Source organism: Anoplophora glabripennis, unplaced genomic scaffold (genome assembly GCF_000390285.2).
Source record: "Anoplophora glabripennis isolate ALB-LARVAE unplaced genomic scaffold, Agla_2.0 scaffold475, whole genome shotgun sequence".
Classification (NCBI taxonomy): domain Eukaryota; kingdom Metazoa; phylum Arthropoda; class Insecta; order Coleoptera; family Cerambycidae; genus Anoplophora; species Anoplophora glabripennis.
Window position 1 is genome coordinate 375657 of NW_019417011.1, and position 18664 is coordinate 394320.

Sequence of the window (18664 nt, forward strand, 5' to 3'; positions counted from 1 at the left end):
AACCGCCATTTGTTTTCGAGTAATGACGTCATCGACATTGTTTTTAAATAGCAACCCCCTATTTTTTTCTTGATTCTGAAAGATCGTTTCATTGTCGATCCGACAGTATTAAAATGTTGCCATCTTACATAGGAAAGTTTTCGAGTAAATGACGATTGAATGTTAGAAAACGTAAATTTTATTCAATAAAAAAATAACAATTAATATGTCAACCAAATACAATTCGTTAAGTTTTCTACCTAAATTAAGTGTTCGAATTGCAACCCACCAACTTCTTGACAATACGCAAGTCTGTGTAGAAATTCTTCTTGAACATTATGAATTGTTTCTGGGGTAACTGTGTATTTCATCTATAATACAATTTTGGAGTTCTTCTAAATTATGTGGTCTATTAACGTGTAAGATCTGGGGATCTCGCGGGCCATTCCATCGGTCTTCGTCTGCCGATCCACCTCCTAGGAAAACAATTGTCCAGAAAATCTCGAACAGGGCGCGCATAGTGCGGAGATGCACCGTCTTGCTGAAACCATATGGTGTCATCGGGAATATCAGGGTCATTATAGTTAGGAAAAATTACTGCAAGCGTTGGAACAAGGTCATTTTGTAAAAACTCTAAATATCTTTCTCATGTAAGGATTCCTACAAAGAAGAAAGGCCCTACTATTCTGTTGTCAACTATTCCAGCCCACACATTTAATTTCTTTGGTTGTGGGGTATGTGTCTCTGCAATCCAATGAGGATTTTCCCCACTCCAATACCTGCAAGTTTAACGGTTCACTGTACCATTGAGACAAAACGTGGCCTAATCTGAAAAAATTATTTGCTGGTGTAAATCTCTATTTACTTGACATAAATCCATCATAATTTCACAAAAGTGTAAGCGGCGGTCGGGATCGTCTTCATTGAGTTCCTGCACAAGTTGAATTTTGTAGGGATAATATTTTTCCGGCCTCAGGATACGTAGCACTGTGGTGTGACTAATTTCATGATTTAATGCAACCAATCGTGAAGTATTGTGAGGATTATCTACCATACTTATCAAAATGTTCTGTTTGTGATCTTCACTAACGCTTGGACGTCCAGGTTATGGAATATCTACAACATTGCCAGTTTCTCTAAATTTAGATTCTATCTCACTGACTATTGATTGGCAGATACGGCGATCTGGATATTTTTCATTAAATAAATCGCAAACTTCCTGCTGCGTTCTAGTCTTATCCCCGCATTCGATAAGAATTAAAATTTCAATTCTTTGTGTGACAGTTAAATGTGCCATAATACTTTAAATTCAACAATAATTTTTATATCGNAGACTAACAGTATGGTTAAAATTGAGGTACTTTGGCATTTATTTAAATTATTCTTCTGTTCTCATGAGTATTGAAATTTATCTCACTCACTAGCGGGAACCTTTGCGAATACATTGATATATAATAATATTCAATTATGTTAGTTTCTTCGATGATTTGTGTCCTCATCTGAAGCTCTGTTACACGGTAAAAATATACATACTAAATCGCCCCCTTAAATGTGCCATAATACTTTAAATTCAACAATAATTTTATACGCTTATAATACTCAGGAAGTCGGTATGACAGTGACACTTTATAAAAATTTACACCTACGTGATCCATAAAAAACTTCAGGCATTTCGGAAAACTAAATTTGATAACGTTTTTGCTTTATTTTAATTGATTTGAGTTTTCCAACATTCAATCGTCATTTACTCGAAAACTTTCCTATGTAAGATGGCAACATTTTAATACTGTAGGATCGACAATGAAACGATCTTTCAGAATCAAGAAAAAAAATAGGGGGTTGCTATTTTAAAAAAATGTCGATGTCGTCATTACTCGAAAACAAATGACGGTTGAAAATCGCCTTTTATGCTAAAATATGTATATTTTAAATTAAAAATCGACCTGTTCGAGGATTTTTCTCAAAAAAAATTTGTTTCGTTTTTACTGAATTTAATCCATACTTTAGGTGCGTACTGTATAACATTTCTTACTAGAGATTAAACTATTGTTTTCTCTAGAAAACTGTTTTTCTTGCCACTAACGCGATTAACGATAAACAAATGGCATATACATTTCTTATTGCAAAATACCACCTTGTGATTTTTGTCTAGTCTTTTCAGTAAGAATGTTTATAAAAATAAACATTCATAAAAATGAGAATTTAAACTAAAAACATACTATATTTACCAAAATGTACTGAGAGTTCGATTAGAAAAACGATTCTTCAATTTTATTATATTTATTCCATAATTTGTTAATTTCTTTCCTCCATCGAAGTGATGTTAAAGATCCAGGATTAAAAAAATGTCTCCTCCGTGACAATGTTTGCACATTGCCGTGACCAGGATTCGAACCTGGGTTACTACGGCCACAACGTAGGGTCCTAACCACTAGACGATCACGGCTATTGGAGACGATGAACGTTAAAAACCCATTGTTAAAATCAAAACAGATTTATCTCCGATCTAGTTATTAAGACGGTGAAATCTAGCGGTCGGTTTTTTACCGCTCAATTATTTGATGGGTATCAAATCTCATTACTCGGGACTGTAAAAACAAATTCCTTTCCATGACGATGAGCATGCGATGAAAGTTATTTATCTATTATTTTTATTAATAAAACATGTTATTGTTATTAATTATTGGCATCATTTGAGTCCAAATTACATTAAATTTGTACTCATAATACCTCCCAAATTTTCTCACATATGTTGATTTTTTGTGCATCGTGCATTCATAATATTTGACCTTGCACACTATTGTTTTAACTGACATTTGTATGAGAAACCAGTAATCATCAAAATGTTGTAATTTTTTTAATTGACTGGATATTGCAATTCACGTCTATGATTTGGAATTTATACTATGTTGTTACACATTATTTGCAATAGTTAGTAATATTAAGAGATTAGGGTAATACTATAAAAAATTAACAAGTAATTCTAAAACATACGTCAGAGGTAATATTACGGGTAGTAAACGCAAACGTAGTAAAACTGAATTCTGAAATTAACTTGGCGATAGAGTACTGATCATTTTGTACTAAATTCTATGTAAATGTTTTACTATTTTGCTTTATTTTTTTATTTATTTATTATCTAAAAATAGTGATGCAGTTTGAAGTCGAGTCAAGCTTAGTTTTAAAAAGTTAGTCCAGTCCTTTGATTATATGTTCAAAAACACCACCATTGACCTCTAAACACTTCCTGTTTCGTCTACGAAGGACATTTTTTAATAAGTGCTGCAGTATGGAGACGTCAAATTAGCGCCTATTCATTCTAACTTTGTACACTTCATAAGTCCCATACACGAAAATCTAGTTTTGTGAGGTCTGGAGATCTTGGAGGCCAACCAAAGGACCACCGCAGCCAATCCAACGCCCTGGAAACCTCACGTTCAAATGTAGTTTGTCTGGACGAGCGAAATGTGTTAGAGCTCCATTGTGCTGATAGTACATTCGCATTCTCATAGGGACATCCTCTAGTAGTACTTGTAATTCATTTTGTAAAACAATTAAGTAGTGGTCTCTTGTGAGTCGATTCTCCAAAATCAAAGGGCCAATTAAATAACTAACGATCATACCACATGACACGTTTAAAGAAAACTGAAAATTATTATATTCAACAGGGGCATTAGTATTCCCATTACAAAAACCATAAACAAACACCATATTTGCATACTTCAAATTTGAATAAGTTCTTGAAATTTTATAACACTGATCGCAGAAACATATGTTAAACAAATATAATAAATCAAATGTTAAACTATCGTAACATAAAATGGCACTGAGAAATATCCTACGTTTGAACTTAAAACATGACACACTTTGATTTAAAATCGCATAACTAAATTTTTTTGTTATTTGACGTGTAGAATCCATTCCTGGAGTATGGTGAAATTCTCCCGACTAACCCTGTATAAAAGCTTGGAAATTCATGATAATTTAGTTAGTGCTTCCTATTATGCCAGAATATGATAAATAAAATTTAAAACTGGTAACAAAAGTATAAAAATTGTTTGACATTCTAGTATTCGAGCATTCGAGTATTAATATTGGGGAGTTTTATCACAACGTGACAACAGCGCTTAACCTGCTGATGCACACCACGTGTACACCTGGCAGACTTGTCCTATGGAAAAAATGTAAGCAGCTATTATTGTGAAACATTTAGTAAATTTCAAGACAATTGTTTTCCAGTTTTTAAAATGTATCGATTTTGTAGTACGAAGATAGTGTTGTGCTTAAATTTTATCTCCAATTTTAGTAATTATGAATCTCTTAAAACAAGTACTTAAGTTTTAATCAAATTACGTATTTGAAAAATATGTAATCAAAGTACCCAAAGATTCACGTCGTCCAAATAATCATACGTATTAAAAATAATTTAGATACTTGCCAAAAAGCAAAATTCAGTAATTTTTAAACGCACAAGTACAAAACAAACTACAACATATGCTCTAAATATCCACCACCACCAGTTTCGATGCAAGCACGACACCTTCGAATCCAATTTTCGCGCACTCACTGGAAAACACCTCAAGAAAAGGAAATAGTGGTACACAAAAAACACTCCGACACGGTCGAATCCAGATACCAACTGAATTGGTATTGGTGGTTGCTGGACACCTTATACCTCGTGTTGTCACATTGCTCGATATGAATTTTATCGAATTTTAAATTTATTACGTTAATTATTTTTTAGAATGAAGCATAAAGAAGTTCAAAAAAAAATTGATAAACATTGTATTTTATGGTATTCTATGGACGCAGTTATGTCAATATTCCTTAATTAATCTTTGTGGCAAAGAATACAAATCGCTGCCAACGAAGTCAAACGCAATCCCAATATGTTGTTTCAAACTCGAAGATCTATCTCTCAGAAAACGTTGTGTAAAGTGTGTAAATGTCAACGGTGGATTCTTCGAACACTGACTTTAAATCGTTATTACGAATTTCATTTGTTTTATAGCTAATTGTTGTAATAACATGAAGAAACACTTGGTTTGTTTCGCCTTTAATTTCTCATATTATCAAAACATAGTGTTCGTTAAATCGATTTTTCTCGAAAACGGATCGAGATACCGAAATGAAACAAGAATACACAATTAATAAAAAAATGATTGCTCTTTCAGGTTTTGAATCAAGTTTCATGTTAGACATACAGGGTAAAAAGTTATTAACTAAATTTTCGGTAAAATTGGTCGTAAGTGGCGCCCTCTATGAGCAATGCTGAAATTACAACACGCATCTTATTCGTCGCCTAAAAAAATATAGTTTCACAAATTTTCAAGTTCCTAACCTACATATTTTCAGAATAACCGCAAAAAAACGATTTAAAATTTTAACTTTCAACACCCTGTGTTTCCGAAACTATCAACTTTCGGATAAGGCATGTTTGCGCCAATGGTCACCATTTCACGTGTAGTATCTTCAGCTTTCGATTTTCCCATTGTTAATGAATCACCCTGTATAATTTTAGTGTAATTTATTTTCGACAACTGAATGACCATCACCATTTCTTGACAAATTTTTCTAAAATCCTACTATATTTAATTACTATCTAAATGCAATACCTAACGTAAGATGTCACGTAACAGTCTTATTCTTAAATTCCAATTTCAACTCATAAACATCGTTACCATCCGAACTTTAGCATCTTTATTATATTTTGTTCAGGAAAACTTTCAGCTCATCCCAATAGTTTTCTTGTATTTGCGCTGTCGGTTCATTTATGATTTATTTACTCAATTCGAAAGTTTACAGTGGATAATTTGTTTGGATACGGCAGAAATTTTGGAAACATCAGTGATTGAGAAGAGTAAACATTGATTTTTTAGTGATAGAATTAACAATATTCCAGCGAAATACAGCTGAAAGCGCGTTATAATTTTCATCGCCACTTCAACTGCGCTTATCTGTTGATGTGAACATCACGTTAATATAGAGTTTTAATTTTTAGTTTACAATATGCTGAAATGAAAATATGCTGCAGGTGAGAAAAATGAGGTGTTAAAAATAGGAAGAACTTAATAAATTATATGTCGTATTAACGCGGGGGAGTAGCACTTTGTATATAATAAAAATTTGTAGTAGCAATCTTAACCGTATCCTGTTTTTAAGAGTTCATAAATATGTAGTCAACTTTGTAAGAAAATCCCAGAGAAAAATTTAATGAACTAGAAAATGTTTTGTTTGCTGAAATGTTCATATTTTTTATAACTGAATGTTAAACTGAATTCTCTTTTCTTGTTTGGTTGATTATAATTCCCTGGTTAACCAAGGTTGTCTGAAGAAGGAAAAAAAAGAAAGTTACCTAAAATGTTTATTACAAACGATATTTTAACAATTTCTGTTCACTTAACCTTATAACCATTGAGTTGGTGTTGTTATACAGATAATAGAGATATAAGGAAGCTAAATCCAGTCCTACTAAGCAGGTCTCTACAACAAGGAGGTTGATAAGTGTCTCGATTATGTACTCCTATAGTTGGTTGATACTTCTAGATTGCGTTCTAGTTCATGAAGATTAGCCTTTCTGCTCTACAACCTCATTAAAGCATTATAAAAGCATTTTTATTACAAAACCTAAATAGCTTTCAGGTTTTCGGAGAGAAAGTCTCAAATCCCTAACAATTCTTTTTTTTTATTAATAAAATTTGACTATTACTTTCCACAAATGCACCTCAATCTCAGGTCACTTTTTAAAAAAGTGAGCTGATCTATAGTGATCTTTAAAAACATCGAGAGTAATTACCGTACTTAAGTTTTAATTTGAGAAATAAGAATAAATCACAAGGAACCAGGCGAGTAAGCAGGGTAAGGGAGAGCAGTAATCTCATTGTTGGCACAAAACTGACAAAATGACAAAGTGAGTGTGCGGGCATTTTCATGGTGAAAAAACCATTAGTTGGACATTGGATCGAGACTGACGTGCTTTCTTGGAGTGTGGAAATCTTTTGTTAATCCATTGTAATGATTGATCTTCTGTCTCAATTTCGTAGCCGTAAACCAAGCTTTCGTCTCCCATTATGATCCTTTGAATTAATTTTTCATCGTGAGTGGATTGTTCAATGAGTTGCCGACAAACACGATTTTCTTTCTGCTGTTCGGTCATCAAACAAGGAACAAATTTTGCTGCAAATCGATGTTCAGTTTTTCAGTCAAAATTTCAGTCAACCTGAGATTTACAAGCACCATATTACAGAAAAAACAGCTATCGCCACAGACCGCTACTGGAATAGGTCAGCAGTTTTAAATTACCGAATTGCCGATAGAGTACACCACCAGCAGAATTTTAGGAAGAATCAAATGCAGCGGCCAGCATTCCTACGCGTATCCTAGCAACATATAAACAACACTTTGGTAATGTTGCCAGATGTACTTACGGATTTCTCTTGTACACTTCTTTATCAATATCTGTTTTTTGCGTTACTGTATTTACTTAAATGTATGATGTAGGTATTGATAAAAATGTTTTTAAAGAATCAACGAATATCTATGTAGTTTCATATTATGATATTCTGCAGCACAATTAGGTTATTTAATCATAAGTTCGCTAATTAGCTACCTACTGTTTTCATTTTTTGGTATTGAAAATTGCAGAAAATATATTTCCCAACAAACAAAATTCTTAGTGATATTTTAACAGCTTGTAATATAATTTTTTTAATATTTGATGATGATGATAAATTTATTTAATATCACTGGGTTATTAGTATGTCACAGAATGTAGGTACAGGTTTTTTTTGTATTTTGAGATCCACTTATAGGTTTAATAATTAAACATAGAAAAAAACTGTAAATACAAATGTACGACTTTTCCTTTATTTCTTTTGACATCAAAATTTGCTGGCATAAAATATATACATATATGTTTAAAGTAAAAAAATCATTAAAAAAATTAAAATTCATCATTATTGAAATAACAAACGATTTTCATAACTATCCTTTACAACAACATAAGGAGAATACCTAAAATCGAAATAACATTAAAATACCTATAATTTTTACAATTCAACATGCAAGTAATTTTGATGATACAAATATGCTTTAATTTACTATTTGTTGCTTCAAAAACAAATTCAGATTTGTCCTCCAAAATAAATCTGGAGCTTGGTAGAAAAAGGGCCAATGTCCATTTGGACATTGGTCGTTTGTCAAACGTTTTAAAAATTTTTCAAGGACCAAAGTCCATACATTGGCCCTTTTTCTATTAAATTAAAATGGACTTAGGCCATTTTAAAATTTAAATAATTAAAGCTTATAATACTTGTTGACATTGGGCCTTTTTGTGATGCAAATATGTAACATGAGTAGTCCAGGAGACTCATTGGCTGTTAAATGTAATTTTTGGACATTGGCCCTTTTTCTATCAAGCTCCAGATTGAAGATATTCCTGAAGAACTTTTGCACATTATTATTATTTGAATAATACAGTTTAATTATGTTTTATTTTTCATCAGAATAACACATTTTAAAATATTTTTTATTTTTTAAATTAAAATGGGTTATTCTGATAATGATAAATTGCATGTATTTTTAAAGGAAGGTTCGTTTCTGTCGTTTTTGTCAGATTGTGTGCGAGAGAGATAGAGTTATAATGTGCGATAGAGATAGAGTGACTCAGTCCTCATAGGCTTTTCTCTCTCTGCCTAACTCTCTTTGCTGTCTTCAAAAGTCTCTGGGGCTGCTTGTACCTGGGAAATGACTCGAAGTATCAAAAAATATCCCATGGTTCTGATTTGTGACCGAGTGAAAAACGTCAGAAGTCGAAAAAAAAATCGGAACCAACGATGTGTGACATCATAGAATAAAAAAGTGTTTATAACTCGGAAACGGTGTGTTGCATCGAAAAAATAATTTAAAAAATCTCCCCATCCCCCCGGGTTTTGTATGTTCCTTCTGCGTTGAATGCAAAAGGTCGGAAGTCTATAATATGTCGAAAATAAATTTCTGAAACAAGGGGTGTGTGAGATGATACATTAAAAAAGGTCTCATAACTCGGAAACGGTGCGTTGAATCGAAATAATAATAAAAAATCTCTCCGACAGCCCTGGTTCTGATTGTCCGTTCTGCGTTGAATGGAAAAGGTCCGATGTCCGTATGTTGAAAAACAAAAAAGTTAGTCAAAAATTGCAACAGCAGTAGCCAACGCATTATCTTATCTCTGTAAGAGATCTAAGGGATCATTGATTGATGATTTGTTGTTTTTTTTTAAATAAATTTCGTATTCAACTACTCATTGAGGATTCAGCAATTTTACATTGTGTTCATTTTTCTGATTATCTTGTGTCACTAATATGACCACTACCAATGGCATCCATGATATGCAACACTTGTGTCAATAATTATTTTACCTATCAAAGAAATCAACAATAAGAGAGCAGTACCCATCTAAGGATACACAACCTGCATAATGTAATTTTTTTAAACATAGGTGTTAATATCGTACTAAATTGGAAGTCGACGCACAAATCTAAAAACATTAATTTCAAGTTTTTGAATTCTCCCATTCCAAGGTGATATAAAATAAATAATTCATAGTTTTAATTCTAACTTGATTTATTTTATTTAGCATTTAATACAAATGTGATTTCGAAACAAAAGATAAGTTCCATATCTCTTTAATTACATAATTGAAAGCATTGAATTTATTTAGCAGTTATTATTTGGCAACAAAGCCACCGCTGGAACTGCCGCCTATTACCAAGTAGAAGAGTTACCACGCTAAATTTTATTGATGGATGCCGGCTAACAAAAGCCTGCATCCTTTTCGGGTTGCCAATTTCCAGCATTTAATACGCAGTCTGTGGCGATAAGCTATATTGTCTGTGACCATATCTTTGACTTTCTGAACGTGGACGTCTATCAGCTGAAGTCGAATGTTTTACTGGTCAAGGATCATTTTCAACTGGCTGACAACCACTTTTAAATAGTAAAAACCGTTCGCAATATTGCGTACGACCCAGATCCATCATCTCCGCAAGCTTGTTGCAAAAGTTGAAACTTTTCTGTAAAAGTTTTCCCCAGTTTCACGCAAAATTTTACGTTGTTCGTCGTTCCACAAAATCGCATATTTCAAAATTCCTCACTAACGTTGCACTCAAATGACGATATCACGAAAACTAAATGATGAGGAACAATCCAGGAACATGTGGTTAGAGAGGAGGTTATGCGCAACGCAATGCTGTCAACCGCATATCACTAAAAATCTCCATTAGCGCGTTATAAAAAACCTGAATTCTGAAGAAACCTCGTACGTACTTCAATATTAGATAGATAGGTATGATAAAGGAATGTCTCCGTGCATAATTATTCAAAAATGAAAATTCTGTATCCAAAGAGTAAGTCTAATGAAAAATTAATTGTATGATATTGTATAGATGTTACTGACTATTGATCAGTGACCTTTACACAAAGATTAACACGAAATTAAGGCGTGATACATTAATTCATATATGTCTGCATTTTAAGGATATCTTTTCCAATAGCCATTTGATAGTGTCATTCTTAATTTTAAAAAATGGCAATAAACATTTGAATATTAATTACATATTACATAAGCACATCATTTCAAAATGAGTTTTTTCTATTTTATACGTAATATGATACATTGCTGAATGTCACATTAACATTTGCCTGTCCAAGTGATCTTAGCTAGGAATAAGAAGAGAAAACTTCTTTGCAGATTTGGGACATTATTTAGTATCACAAAGTAGTAGCTTCCGTTGATTAGAATTTAGGAAAATTAACTAAATTAATAACTTTAATGTAACGAAAAACATAAAAGCTAATAAAAAAACGTGTAATTTTAAAAATACATTGCGTATATTTTTGTTTTAAATGTCTAGTAGTATCCTTACATTTCCTCTGCTCCTTTGTTATTGTATATTTTGAATTCCAAGTAATTCTGTGTTTTATGACGTAATTACTTTTTCAGAATAAGCTATGCATATTTATAAAACGTAATTACTCGTTTAATTACCTATATTTGTTTATCTGTTTTTTTATTCCGAGTTTGTTGTGGGTAAATCTATAATAATAAATATCAACTAATATCGTCAGAGTATTGTTTACTATGTATGCGCTTACAAATGATTTCATATCGCTAAAAAATATATTGACCACATGAATAAATTGAATTTAATGCTGAGATAATTTCGCGAAACGATTAAATCAAACATTCTGAATAATTATTAGTCGGTAAGACAGAAACAGTTCTTGTTTCTGTGTATTTCTACGTAAATTGCGCATATCTTTAAATATTTGTAGTTCTATTTCTTCTTTGGGGAAAATTAATTGAATAATAAACTTTTTGGTTCTACATACCAAAATAAAAGAAAAAGTATCATAGAGAAAAAATTATTCATTATTTACTTTATATGTACAGGGTGTCATGCAACAAAATTTGGTCATAGATTCTTAAGACAAATTTAGGGGACCCGTATTTTTTCTCTCTCTAAGAAGTCTTTTTTATATCTCAAAATCATGTTGTACCAGAATCACTAAATTTGGTACACAGGAATTTTATGACATGTGAAATCTCACAGCGCTACGCTTTTTGCTGAAAAACCCCCTTAAGACACTTTTTCGTGGACCCCATTGTCTTTGGAACCAGAAAAATTTGGTCGCAAATTTGATGTTTTTAAAAATTACTAGTTAGCTACAAAGCCATTGAATTTAGAAATTGTTTGTCTCTTGATATTTGTTTCGTAAAACGCAATGTTTTTGAGGAAAATGGCGAATCACGATATGCATTCGATCACATTTTGACATTTTTCTCGAAAACATTGCGTTTTACGAAAAAAGTATAAAGGGACAAAAAGTTTCTAAATTTAATGGCTTTCTAGCTGACTGATAATTTTTAAGAAATTTAAATATGCTATCAAATTTTTTTGACTCCAAAGACAAGGGGGGCCGCAAAAAATTGTCTTAAGGGGGTTCCTTGCCAACAAACGTAGCACCATCAGATTCCACATGTCATAAAACCCCTGTGTACCAAATTTAGTGATTCTCGTACAACAGGGTTCTGAGATATAAAAAAAAGATTATTCTTAGGGGCGGACTTCAGGGGGCTGTAACTACGAAAGAGGGGGCCAGTTGGCAAAAATAAAAAATACGGGTCCCCTAAATTTGTCTTAAAAATCTGTGACCAAATTTTGTTGCATGAATTTCGGGACACCCTGTAGAACTGAAATATGCACATAACTAAATATAAATCTATGTCACTAAAGTATGAAGAAAAATAATATGTAGAAACGCAGATATACAAGGTGCGTTTCAAAATAAGCAGGACTTTTTAAAAATAAGAACAACAAATAGTTTTTTTGTCAAAACTTAATTTATTTTATTCAAAACAGTTCCTTTCCGACTCAATACAATGATTTGCACAGTCAAAAGCATGTCGAATTTTAGATCGTCGGCCGAGATGTCCTTCGGGATGTCAGTACAAGCTTTTTGGATGGCTTCTTTTTATTGTCAAATGCATTTTTCCGAAAAGGTAAAAGTTGCATGGTGCCGAATCAGGCAAATACGGGGAGTGGTCGACAGTTAAAGTGCGATTTTTAGTTAAAAAGATCGGTCACAAGTGTCGATCGATGAGATGGTGCAACAAACGCCAACTCCCTTCTGCGCGATACTCTGGCCAGATACGACGATTACGATGCGCCACACGCTTCTAAATGCCAAGAGAGAATTGTGCATTAACGGTGTGTACCGGCGGGACGAACTCTTTGTGGACAATGCCCATGGAATCGTAAAAGCAATTCAGCATTTTCTTCACTTTTTACTTCTTCAAACGCGATTTTTTGGGTTATGACTCGTCTAGCACCGTCCACTCGACACTGGCCTTGGTTTCTGGATCTTATTGAAAACATCACGTGGCATCGCCAGTCACAATGTTGTAACTGAAATTTTTGTCCTTTTTAGCCTCCTTGATGATGTCATTCGAATGTTGAATTTTGAGCAATTTTTAGACGTCAGTCAACTTAATGCTTAATAAATCCTGCTCACACTTTTCGGTAGCCCAAATGCGGTAATTTTATGTTTTTGAGATGCTCAATTCCAATTCCATTAATTTCAATGAAGATTTTGACTGATCTTTAATAAATGAGCACGGTTTTGATGGAAAATGTGATTACAGATTTTGGTTGACCAACATGTTGCTCATCATACATGTCCACACGAACGATTTTTAAACGTATACCACTCATAAACTCTGCCACGAGATAAACAATCATCGCTACAAACTTGATTCATCAATTGAATCGTTTCAGTAAAAATTTAAATCAAAACACATATTATTAATATGTAATGAACCAGTTTCAGTTTCCAGTTTTATGCGAGGCTTTTTCCATTTGTTTTCTTAATTAGCTTAATTGGTTAAGAACAATTATCCGCGCGTCGATTAAAACCGACCGTTTGCCCCACTCTGACGAGTGCCGCGCGCAATATCCCACCACGACTCCTGCTAATCAAGGGGGGGATTGAGACAATAAAACCAGTTTTCCTGGCCGAAAAGAGGCAGTTCGTTGTCAGAACTCAAAGAACTACTTTGATTAAAAGTAAAAGAAATATACCTGAGTACTTACTCTAAACCGAGGGTAAGATTCACGTGAAGTTTCCCCTACGTAAAAGATAGGGAAACTGGTGCCCGAGACTAATCGAACAAAAACAGTATAATTCGGAGTACGTTCCTGTGACGTCACTCACCACCACCGGCTGCCGAACACCGCGTCCGATAAAACAGATAGTAGTCAAGTGTTGTCACAAAATTAGGCGCCCAAGCAGGGACGTCAGTGACGCCTATAAATATTGTAAATTATAATTCAAATTGTGAATTAACATTCCGTTTAGAGTTGGTAGTCTACCGGGGCATCCACCAGTAATGTCCGAACCGACCGTCATCAAAATACGTTACAAATATTAGCTATTAATATACAGGATGTTTTGAAAAACACTAGCATAAATTCAGGGCCTGATAGAATTTCAAAAAATATTAGAATTTGTTCCTATGAACTATGGGCGTTTCTTTTTCCGTTTTCAAAACAGGGCGTTGAAAATAATTTTTTAGAATCTAGTTTCGGTCCTATCTTCCACAAAATNGTTTCAGTTTCCAGTTTTATGCGAGGTTTTTTCCATTTGTTTTCTTAATTAGCTTAATTGGTTAAGAACAATTATCCGCGCGTCGATTAAAACCGTCCGTTTGCCCCACTCTGACGAGTGCCGCGCGCAATATCCCACCACGACTCCTGCTAATCAAGGGGGGATTGAGACAATAAAACCAGTTTTCCTGGCCGAAAATAGGCAGTTCGTTGTCAGAACTCAAAGAACTACTATGATTAAAAGTAAAAGAAATATACCTGAGTACTTACTCTAAACCGAGGGTAAGATTCACGTGAAGTTTCCCCTACATAAAAGATAGGGAAACTGGTGCCCGAGACTAATCGAACATAAACAGTATAATTCGGAGTACGTTCCTGTGACGTCACTCACCACCGCCGGCTGCCAAATGTTTTGAAAAACACTAGCATAAATTCAGGGCCTGATAGAATTTCAAAAAATATTAGAATTTGTTCCTATGAACTATGGGCGTTTCTTTTTCCGTGAATTAACATTCCGTTTAGAGTTGGTAGTCTACCGGGGCATCCACCAGTAATGTCCGAACCGACCGTCATCAAAATACGTTACAAATATTAGCTATTAATATACAGATGTTTTGAAAAACACTAGCATAAATTCAGGGCCTGATAGAATTTCAAAAAATATTAGAATTTGTTCCTATGAACTATGGGCGTTTCTTTTTCCGTTTTCAAAACAGGGCGTTGAAAATAATTTTTTAGAATCTAGTTTCGGTCCTATCTTCCACAAAAATCGACCGAATGAACTAAAACTTTGTAATGTTGGGTTTCTGGGGATGTTAAATGCTCTGGAGTTATTAATTTTCGAGCATTTAATATCCCCAGAAACACATTTTCAGTTCACTAGATCGAATTATGTGGAAGATAGGACCGAACGATCTACCTTTCTCACGTATGTAATTGCCAATAGATGGCCTCACTAGAAATACCTATTTTTGAAAAGTCCTGTTTATTTTGGAACGCACCTTGTATAAATAAAAGAAATAAATATCATACCGTGAATCCTGTTTCATGATACAACAGTTAATCATATCGGAAATGTACTCTTATATTTTATTAATGTAGACTTGACACGCACAGGCCTAACCTTGTTTAATTATTTACTAAACGAATGATGTAGCCGTTGAACCTTATATTTTCGATATCAGATTGGTCTTTTTGCACTCAGTGGACAAAAAGTACTTCTTCAGTTCCTAATTTCAGAGGATGAAGTATCACTTTTAACGCTCCAGGGATTAAATTTACTTTCAGTTCCTCTTATAAAAACAAATGTACAGTTACTAAGGATGTTCAAAGGAATGCCAAAATTTTCTCAATTGTTCCAAAAGGGAGACATCTATATTATGATTATTTTTACAATTGTGAAATTGTTTCCTAAAATTTTTAGTTCATCTTGGACGAAAGTTTGACGCAATTCGCGTTTGATACCATTTTAAGAAAAATTATGTCAATCCTCATTTTCAGCGTGCAGATTCGTTTATGTCAAATTAGTACACCAAAATTTTGATTATTTTAGGACACGAAGTGCTAAAAATAGGGTGTACACCTCGGGAACAAAGTGGACTTTGATCCTTTGGCATAAAATAAATATGCTATTTTGTTCTCTCTGGATTAAAAATACAATGTTAAGGGAATAAATTTACTTTTAATCCTTTTAGCAAAAAAGAACGGACAGAATTATAACATCACACCTAGATTTACATTTCTCACGTATGCAAAACAGTATAAATAATATACTGAGTGTTTAGTAAAGAATGTAACATGTTTCAAATAGAGTTTCAATTTTATTGTAGTACAATTTTACTTCTACGAACTTTTTTATTTTATTTTTTCCAGATAACTAAAATATTTTAATAAAATTTAGTATAGGGGTTTTTTATAACGAGCGTTCAAATAAAAACGTGGTCGAAGTTGGCTCTGACACATTGGACGTAGGGAGTAGCTTATAGCGACCAACTTAACCTCATTTCTCAACGAGCTGTATAGCAGCTGTCAGTTTCAATAACGTTAATGACTATACAACTTTATTTTAAAGAATAATCGTGATAACAATAACAAACAATTAAAGGAGCTGCGGAAAGTGTCCCCCTCCTTGTTATAACAATAAATTAAACCAGCTGCTGAAAGTGTCCCCCTCCTTGTTCCAAGCACTTTTCACACCTGTTCCTCAAAGAATTAAAGACATTTTCTAAGATGCTCGGGGTATTGTTAATTTCACGAATCTTGTCTATAAGTCGAGCCTGCAGATGGTTTAAATCAGGAATAGGCAGTTCAAAAATAGTGTTTTTAAGGTAAGGCCACAAAAAGAAATCACCCGGCGTAATATCACATGACCTCGGTGGAAATTCATGTTCAGCATTGAGACTTATTAGTCGATTTTGGAAAACTTCCCTCAACATATTCATCGTCTCGCCTGCCGTATGTGCCCTTGCGCCATCTTGTTGAAAGTAAAAGTTTGTAATTTCGTTTTCTTCCAGCTGGTTAACAAAAGGAGTAATAATTTCTTCTCTATACATTTGCCTAGTAAGAGTACCATTAAAAAAAATAGGTCCATAAATCCTCCTTCGCTTGAGAGCACACCAAACTCCAATTTTTTGAGCGTGTAGAGGGCCCTCGACAAAAAAGTTATCTGGACCACATTCTGATATTCTGTGAGTTTACGTAACCACTTAAATGAAACCAGGCTTCATCAGAAAAAAAGGTGATATTATGAAGTTCACCGTAGTTGTTTAAAAACCATTCACAAAATACAGCCCGTTGCGGAAAATCAACTTCATGAAGTTCTTGCCGACAAGTTAAACGATAGGAGAACAAACGCAAATCTTTTTTTAACACTGTGTGGCAGGTACCGACTGATACTCCCACCATTTGTGATAAAACACGTACAGAAGTTCTTGGCGCATTTTCCATTATTTGTTGGACATTTTGTTTTAATTCTTCAGTCCGCTTTTTAGGTCGGCCGCTCCCTTCTTTTCTTGTTACACTGCCCGTTTCACGAAAAACATTAACACAACGCTGAACTGCACTTTGAAAAATTTTGTACTCAACAACGCCTGGAAATTGATTTTGAAATTCTATGAAACATTCCTCAATAGAATACTTCCATATTCCATCAATATTTCGTCCATTTCTAAAGTAGGACTCTATGATAAACACTTTTTGTTCTTGAGAAAACACCATTTTAAACGCTTTTTAAAACGAAAATATTCAAATTGATTGACAGATGACGTTTAAGTTCATTTGCTATACGCTACGCCCTACGTCCAAATTTTCAGAACCAACTTGACCACGTTTTTATTTGAACGCTCGTTATTTATATTCGACTCCCACAAAAATCTACTTATTCAAATTTTCACTGAAATATCTTAAAAAGAGAAAATTTTGCAGGCCCGTAACATTTTAGGATGCAAAATTTTACCCAAAACAGTTACTCTGTTACATCTTTTAGTAGGCACTCAGTATAAAGTAAGTTATTTGATAATATTTCGGAACTAAAGCGCCTTTTAATTAAAAGAAACATTTTTATTAATGGGTATGTAATAAAGGTACTAAAGTTTTGAGAGTTGTGGGTTTAAGTCAATGGATAAGAACAATTTTTTCGCAAAATTTGTGAATATTTCGACTATACAATCTTTTTCAACGTTATTCTACTGTAAAACGCAAGTAAAGATAAATTAAAACGTTAAGAGAAGGTAATCATCAAAACTTCTGCCTTCATTAAAATATGGCCGACACATTTTTTTGGTTAGCCATTTGGTTTTATGACGGAAGAAGATTTCATGGTTACCTTCACTTAAGAGATGGAAAGTTTTATTTTATCGATACCGACATAGCTTCCGTTTTATGTATATAGACTTAAGAAAAATTCAATAACAATTCACAACATTCAAATAAACTGTGATGATTAAAGTCAGAACTGCTACAATGGTAAAAGTTCTATCTAAGAAGTGAGCATTAAAAATTATGTATTCTGTTTATAATAGTCATAACATTCATTAATTTTTACCAGATGCGACTCGTAGTAATGTTTTGTACTCTGATACACTGCGAAACGTGAATATTAAATTATAAGCACTAAATTCGCTTCTATAAGAGAACGAACATTTCTACAATGACTGACTGAAAAACTTTTAGAAGGCATTGAACAGATATGTTATCTCTACTGTGGATAGCAGTCTATAAATACCATTTTAGCAAAACAAAAAACAGGTGCAGATTTTATTTGGTGTCACTTCACTCCGACAAGAAATTTTTTAATATTGCATGGCATCTAAATAACACTAACACGTGTGATGACAAATAATTGATGATTTTAAATCAGAACAAAGATTAAAGTTATTATAATTTTTTTGGGATATGCTTGTAGGAGTAGACAAACACGAATCAGTTAGTGTAGAATATAAAACTCAATTTTATACTGTGTTGGTTCCGTCGCAATGCGATCTATTTTTTGTAGTAAAACTGTCTAGGGTATGTCTTATTTTTAAAAAGGGAAATAAAAATAT

General features: G+C 33.4%; 1 non-coding gene across 1 annotated transcript; it reads right to left on the reverse strand.

Moving 5' to 3' along the window:
- Positions 1 to 2353: 2353 nt before the first annotated feature.
- On the reverse strand, positions 2354 to 2425 carry Trnah-gug. Its single transcript has one exon. It is a non-coding gene; the product is annotated as a tRNA-His (tRNA).
- Between the last annotated feature and the right edge of the window lie 16239 nt (positions 2426 to 18664).